Here is a 7,244-nt window from a genome sequence, read left to right as displayed (position 1 = left end):
ACACTTTAGGATGGGAAATTAGAGGGTGCAGAAAAGATGCACAAAAAATGGTTCCAGGGATGAGGAACTTCAGTTATGAAGATAAATTGGAGAAGTTAGGATTATTTTACTTTGAGAAAAGGAGGCCAAGAAGAGATTTGATGGTATTCAAAACCATGAGGGTCTGGACACAGTAGACAGGGAGAAATTGTTCCTACTCATGAAAGGGTAGAGAACAAGAGGGCATAAATTTTAAGTAATTAGTATAATTTTTTTTCTTAAAACACAGGTGGTTAGGGTTTGGAATGCACTGCTCGAGAACATGGTGGAGGCAGGTTCAATTGAAGCAAAATGGAATTACTTATCTGAAAAGGAAGTATGTCCAGGGTTACAGGGAATGGTACTAAGTGAGCTGCTCAATCAGGGTACTGGTGCAGACACCCTCCTGTACTGCAACAATTCTGAAATAATTTGATTAGCTCAAGTTTATTCAGCGTGTAAGGAGGCCAGCCAACAAGAGCTTTAGAATAACAAAAAAAAAATCAGCAGGTCTGACAGCATCTGCAGAGAGGAAAACAGTTAACGTTTTGAGACCGAATGACTCTTCATCAGAACTAAGGAAAAATAGGAGGTAAAATATAAGCTGGTTTAGGGGGAGGGGGGGAGACAGGTAGAGCTGGATAGAGAGCCAGTGATAGGTGGAGATTGCCAAAAGGACAAAGAGGTGTTGATATTATCTAAGGAATGTGCTAATTAAGGGTAGAAAGCAGGACGAGCAAGGTACAGATAGCCCTAGTGGGGGTGGGGGGCCTATTTCAATCCCTTCCCCCACCCCACCCCGACTAGGGCTATCTGTACCTTGCTCATCCTGCTTTCTACCCTTAATGTCACCATTAGCACATATCTTAGCTAATATCACTACCGTCAACACCTTTGTCCTTTTGTCTATGAGATCTTTTGGCAATCTCCACCTTTCACTAGCCCTCTATCCAGCTCTACCTGTCCCACCCCACCCCCTTAAACCAGCTTATATTTTACCTCTTTTCTATTTTTCCTTAGTTCTGAAGAAGTGTCAATCAGATTCGAAACGTTAACTGGGTTCCTCTCCGCAGATGCTGTCAGACCTGCTGAGTTTTCCCAGGTATTTGTTTTGGGTTCCCAGCATGCAGAGTTTTTTGCTTTTATCTTAGAGCTTTAGAATAGTTGTGCCCAGCTGTGGTGATTGCATGGACAAAGGTTTCAAGAGCTAATGGACTGAAGATGGACTGGAGACACATTCAACATTGAGGATGAAAGTAGGCAATGGAGAGAATGAGGTCCAATACTCAGGGTTAAATAAGACACCACAGCTGCAAGTAGTAATGTTAAGTTTGTCATGAGGTCTTAAGACAATAGCTTCAGTCTTCCCAATACCTTAGCTGGAGAAAATCTCCACTCAGACAATAAAGAACTCCAGATCACAGGCAGTGGAGGTGGTGAGTTGAGTGTCAGCAGAATGCATGAGAAACTACATATTTGAAGCCACCATGAGGCACTGTGCAGAACAGAAATAGGAGGTCCAAAGATAGGTCCCTTGGGGGTTTGAGGGGTAACCATGTGGGAAGGAAAAACAGATTATGAGGAGATTCAAGGAGTGTTTGAATTCAATGGCTTTTGCTACATAGAAAGAAAATCCACTTGGCAGGAGGGCCAATAACCAGGGCAGAGATTGGCAATTATGGTTTGAGATTTTTTTCAAACACTGACTGATGGTCCAGAATACACTAAAAAGGATAGTGACAGCAGATTTAATAGTAATTTTGAAATAAATTTGGCTACATACTTAAGCAGCAAACATCATCTTAACTTTTACTAATATTTAGATGAGCACTTGAAACACCATAGCATACAGGGCTACAGGCCAAGTGCTGGAAAATAGGATTAGATTAGATAGCCTGCATAGGTGGGCCGAAAGGCCTGTTTCTGCACTGTAGAACTATGATTACAGCACAATGGGGAAAACTATTATTGGTGGGAATAACTTGATAGCCTTTTCAAAGTGCTGGCACAGGCAAAATGGCCAAATAGCCTCCTGTGTTGTAAGCTTTTATATTCTCCATATCTCCAAATGATTATGAGCAGCTAGGCACTAAACTATAAAGAACACCAAAGATACTGAATAGCTGGGGCAGGGAGATTCACACAAGGGGGATTTGGAGAGTTAATGAGCGTTGCATACCTCACCAAGTCAGGGAAATTAGAAAATAGTGCAAATTCAACAGCAGTCTAATGAAAGACTTAAACATTTACAGCCTCTCTCCACAAATGCTGTCTGACCTGAGTATTTCCAGCCTTTCTTTGCCCCCACCCCCATTTGACTAGAGTATTGCCTTTAAAAAATACAGACTAAAGACTACCTAAATGTTAAGAGGATAAAGTTCAAAATAGGCAGGATGTAGACAGAAGCAAACTGTATCTGACAGTTGATAGATGAAAATATAGGTCCATAGATATTACATATAATCTAATTGTAGATTCACTTAGTTCAGGCATATATTCTCAATGTGTAAAAGATTAGTTGGATAGGTGGATGAAGGAATGGTAACAAGCCAAATGTGACTTCCTTGTAAGAAGCATAAACAAAACATTCAGTCCCAACTACTTTATTTATGCCATGTTGTGGGCAAACAATAATCAGAAGCAGCTTCTTAAAAACTAACTTGAAAATTAGTCACTGCACTGTCTAGCAAAATGAAGTTTAGATGGCCAGAGAGTCAGTGGCTAGGGAATGGAGTTTGTGGTGGGTCCTAAGACAATGGCTTCAGTCTTAGGAAAACGTAACTGGAGGAAATTTCCATTCAACTGATGTACAATGGAAAGAGTAATGGCAGGGGCAGATAAGGAAGGAAACCTAATTTATGAAAGCTAAAATTTGGTGATAACACCAAGATAGGTAGGAAAGTTAGTTCTCAAATTACAAGTCAAAATCCTGGAACTCCCTAACAGCACTGGGGTGTACCTACACCACATGGACTGCAGCAGTTCAAGAAGGCAGCTCGCCAGAACCTTCTCAAGGGCAATTAGGGACAGGCAATAAATGCTGTCTTAGCCATCGACACCCACATCCCATAAATGGATTGAGTCTGCAACGGTTAAGTGAATGGGCAAACATTTGGCAGACTTGAATGGAATAGGAAAATATGAATGTCCACTGACACAAAGAATAGAAAAGCAATATTCTATTCAAATGGAGAGGTAGCAAAGCCCAATGGTAGAGGGATCTGGGTACCCAAACCAGAAAATATTACTATGCAGATTCAAAAGGCAAATGGAAAGGGATGGATAATAAATGCTGGTGTAGCAATCCCACAAAATAATTGTCATTTATTGCAAAGGGAATGGAATAGAAAAATAGGGAATAAAAACAGAAAACATTAGCTATTTCTCTCTCCACAGATGCTGCCACACCTGCTGAGCTCTTCCAGCAATGTTTTTTCAGATTTCCAGCATCTGCAATATTTTGCTTTTATATAAAAATGGGCAGTTTTATTGCAGCTGCATCAGGCCTCGGTGAAACCACACCTGGAATACTGTTTAGTTTTAGTCTCCTTATTTTAAAAGGATACAATTGTGTTAGCAGTTCAGAGAAGGTTCACTCCTCATTCATGGAATGAGGGGCTTATCTGAATGTTGAACCTGTATCCATTAGACTTTTGAAGAATGTCCTTATTGAAACATACAAGACCCTGAGGGGACTTGATAGGGTGGATAATGGGAGAATGTTCCCTCTTGTGGAAGGACTAGAACTAGGAGAGAATTTTAAAAATAATCTTAAGATGGAGAATTGAGGGTCATTGTTAGTCAGTGGAATTCTCTTCCTCAGCAAGAGATGGGGGCTGGGTTATTGAATTTATTCAAGGTGAAGCCAGATAATTTTTTGATAGAAAACAGAGTCAAGAGTTATGGTGAGCAGACAGGAAAGTAGAGTTGAGACCACAATCACAATTGTCCATGGTCTCATCAAATGGTGGAGGGGGGTCAAAAGGCCTAAACCTACTCATGTTCCTAGGAAATTATCTTGGTCTACTTTCATTGGGTAATTTCATGAATCCAAGCTAATTTGTTAGTTGTGTAAATTATGAAATTCCCCAGCAAATACATTTTGGAGACAAGGCACCAATATACTGTACTGCTTAAATAGTTACCAATAATTCATACTTACTGTAATTTTTTTATACCTGCAATTGATTCAATGTAGCCTGCTCCTTCAGTGCATTGCTCATCATCTCATGGTCCTTGGCTCAAATGAAGTGCCCCAATAGCCAGTGGTAGTTGGCTGTGTAACAGGCTGTGATTTCCAAGATTCCTGCTCCCAGTTGGGCCAGCAGCCTACTGGCACTCAATTTCTGTTCACCCATGTAATCTGGGCATTAATTTATGCACAGAAAGCAAAATACTGCAGACACTGGAAGTCAGCAGTCCAGGCAGAATCTGTGGAGAGAACAGAAATCAACATTTCCAGTGGAATACTCCTTCAATGAACTGGAGGACTGCTCGTAGATATTTAAGATAACCAAATGTTACTAAAAGAAAGTTTATTCCAGACATCAACTTAACATTTCAACACTTTATTTTTCCATTTGACATCAGTCTCCAAAGCGGCAAGTTTTTTGTACAAAAACGGTCCATGCTAACTCATGAAAATTCAATAGAAACAGCTTTCAACTTCCTAGCAGTATGCAATTTAAAAAACTCATTAGTTTATAAAGAAAGGATATTGTATTGTTTAGAATAGGATGGCATAATATTTCACTGTAGGTTAATTTCTTACTGGATGAACCAGAGGCCAAACCAAGAACAGTGAGCACACACACAGTGGTGTCCCAGCCGGGTTGGCACCAGTCTTAAGGTTTACATAGAAAGCAGTTCATCAGATTTTAACACGACCCACAAAATGCTAGGCAAGTGTACAATTAACAATCGATGGATCGTGCCACAATCCCTCTTCCCCCAGAGTCACTGCAGATTTTTAAAGCTCTGCATTCATTAAAGCATGGTATTTTCTGTAACAGCAGATAGTTAAACATTTGCTCACACGAGAATCTCGTAAATTGGTAGTGTTTTCCCAATCGGCAGGAACACTTGGTTATCCCAGGTTATTCTATCAAAAGAAAATTCGAACGGAGACATGCTAAACCACTTCAAATAAGAAAACTGGCGGCTAAAAATAAGTGATCCCATTTCCAAAATTGGTCGAACATAGGCGCGAATCAAACACTTAGCAAAATGCAGGAAGCAACTCGACCAGGCACCCTGGCGGCCCAAAAGATTACTGCGGCCAGCTGAGAGGCTTTGGAGCACGTTGTCGAGACACTCGAGTATCAGCGTCTCTGCACAAGGTGAATGCGCCATTTTAAAACCGGAGCCACCCGGGGTGCTTTCAAAAAAAATCAATGAGGAATGTGAGGGGCAACACCATCGAGCCCCAATACTAGGGGGAGTAAGGAAGGTTACAATTGCAAGTTTGTACGAAGTTGCAACTTACCCAAATAAAAAACGTTTTTTTCAAACTACAATTTAATAAATGCTACATGAAAGTGAGTTATTGTGGAGGAGGAATGAGAAGGAAGAAAAGGCTCACTCAAGGGACTTTGAACAAAATAGCACTGAAATTTCGGAACACGACCCCCAGCTGGATTGAAAAAAAAACCCTTTACTGCGACAGAGTAAGTTTGTATGTGTGTGTGTGGGTGTAGGTGGGTGGAGGAGGTTAGACAGCGTCCCGAATAAGCAAGATTGAATTCAAGAGATTAGACGGCGTTCGCCCCAAAAAAAGTCCCTTCAGAAACAGTAAGTGGCCGATGATCATGACGACCTGGAAAATGTCTGGCTGGCCGATCTCCCTATCTGTTGGAGCCGTATCGCTCGTAGTTACTGCCACGGGAGCCGCGGGAGTTGCCACTTCCCCTGTAATCATATTGCCTGTAGCTGGAACCGCTGTAGCCGCCGCTCCCATAGCCGCCGCCGCCGCTGTAGCCGCTGCTTCCATAGCCGCCGCCGCCTCCGTAGCCGCCACCGCCATAGCCGCCACTTCCATAGCCGCTGCTTCCATAGCTGCCGCCGCCTCCACCCCGGCGGTAGCCGCCGCCGGCCCCGCGGCCTCCTCCATAACCGCCATCGCCCGATTTCTTCTCGGCGTGGTCCACCCGGATCTGCCGGCCGTCGATGGACTGGCCGTTCATGGCCTGCAGCGCGTCATTAGCATCGTCCGGGTTCTCGAAGGTGACGAAGCCGAAGCCGCGGGACGCCATGGTGCTTTTGTCTTTGATAACTCGAGCATCGACGACGTCTCCATACTTGGAGAACACCGCCTCCAGAGCCTGCTCGTCTGTATCGAAGCTTAGGCCGCCGACAAAGAGCTTTCGGTCATCAGTCATTTTGGCGGTTTTTTTAACAACCCAATACACCACCTAGACACTAGCTGCCTACCCACCTCCCTTCTCTCCAGCAGCAGTAATGCGCAGGCACCGGAAAATACACCGCTTTTATAGCCCAGCCCCTGTGCAGCACCTCAACGCTGTCTCCCGGCTGCCACTGCCCGAGGTTTAGTTCCGCTCTGCACGTGGTGCGGAGGAAGGCCACGTGACCATTGTTCATGGAGAAGCCGTGCGGTTCACTGCTGGCGGCCATTTTAGTGGCGGAATCTTAATCATTCATCAACCTCACACAGCAGTGAGTGTTCTTCACATTTAATTTTCCCTTTATATATATATATTACCACAATGGGAAAAATTCCAGACAAATTCCATTCTGCCACCACTTTGCAAATGACCCGGTAAAGTGGAGGAAACCACTGAGCCTTGCCTTAATTTCAGTTCAACGTTTTTTATGTCGTTGCTCGCTCTGCACCAGATTTGCGAGCCATTCTCGAGCTCTTCAATACAGTACTCAAGAAACAAGGCCTGTTTGTTGCTAAAACAAAAGTCACATATCAACCCACCCCACCTGATCAGCTGCGCCAGTTCAGCCTTCTACAAACTATGGCAGCCTATGTTTGACATCACTTCTGCACTGCAGTGAGGCCTGGACTGTATATCAGCAACACATAAGTGCACTATAGAAATTCCATCCGCCACATCCTCTGGATCCAATGGGAGGAGCGTCAAACAAATGCTAGTGTCCTTGAAGTCAGCTTCACAAGCATTCAGGAAAAACTCATGCAAAATTAACTTCAATGAACTGGACAGTACCAGATGGTCCCTCCACACTAGGTCTTGTTCTCTCAA

At 43.3% G+C, this 7,244-nt stretch overlaps 1 pseudogene across 1 annotated transcript; it reads right to left on the bottom strand.

Moving 5' to 3' along the window:
• Window positions 1-4,570: 4,570 nt before the first annotated feature.
• On the bottom strand, window positions 4,571-6,491 carry LOC144681074 (cold-inducible RNA-binding protein B pseudogene; annotated as a pseudogene). Its single transcript, XR_013576683.1, has one exon. The product of XR_013576683.1 is annotated as a cold-inducible RNA-binding protein B pseudogene (transcript).
• Window positions 6,492-7,244: the final 753 nt, after the last annotated feature.

The sequence above is a fragment of the Cetorhinus maximus genome, chromosome 5 (assembly GCF_964194155.1).
Source record: "Cetorhinus maximus chromosome 5, sCetMax3.hap1.1, whole genome shotgun sequence".
Classification (NCBI taxonomy): Eukaryota; Metazoa; Chordata; class Chondrichthyes; order Lamniformes; family Cetorhinidae; genus Cetorhinus; species Cetorhinus maximus.
Note: the sequence above shows the minus strand (reverse complement) of the source record. Positions and strands in the feature narration are given on the sequence as shown.